Below are 390 nucleotides of genomic sequence, written 5' to 3'. Positions count from 1 at the left end.
CTGGCAGGGAGTGCTGGTGCTTGCGGAAGACCCACAACTCCGAAACTGCTGTTCAAACTGCAGTCCAGATCGGTGCCTTTCGCGGAAGTCAGCATAAGATAACACGAACGATACACCTAGCGCGGTGTTTATCGAAGGGCATTATTCAGGTGGTCGTAAAACATAGAACATACAGGGGGTCTGCAGCCAAAGAATTGGAGAGAGATTGGATTAAATAGCCCTTCTGACAGCAGGGGTCTTTAATTTTTATTTTTTTGGAGAGGTTTTTGCTATAGGCGGCATGTGCTCACCAGAAAGACAGAGACAGAGAGTAAGAAATCACCCCCCACGATGGATGGACACACCACTGCCCCTTCCCCTCCTAAGATTTTAAGCATACATGCACACGTT

The 390-nt window shown here is 47.9% G+C and overlaps 1 protein-coding gene across 1 annotated transcript in view; it reads right to left on the bottom strand.

The window, feature by feature from the left end:
* NAV2 (neuron navigator 2) overlaps positions 1–390 on the bottom strand; it is a 295,960-nt gene that overhangs the window by 15,426 nt on the left and 280,144 nt on the right. The window lies entirely within an intron of this gene.

The sequence above is a fragment of the Tupaia chinensis genome, unplaced genomic scaffold (genome assembly GCF_000334495.1).
Source record: "Tupaia chinensis unplaced genomic scaffold, TupChi_1.0 Scaffold000196_1, whole genome shotgun sequence".
Taxonomy (NCBI): domain Eukaryota; kingdom Metazoa; phylum Chordata; class Mammalia; order Scandentia; family Tupaiidae; genus Tupaia; species Tupaia belangeri.
The sequence above is the reverse complement of the archived record's forward strand: the minus strand, read 5'-3'. Positions and strand labels throughout refer to the sequence as shown.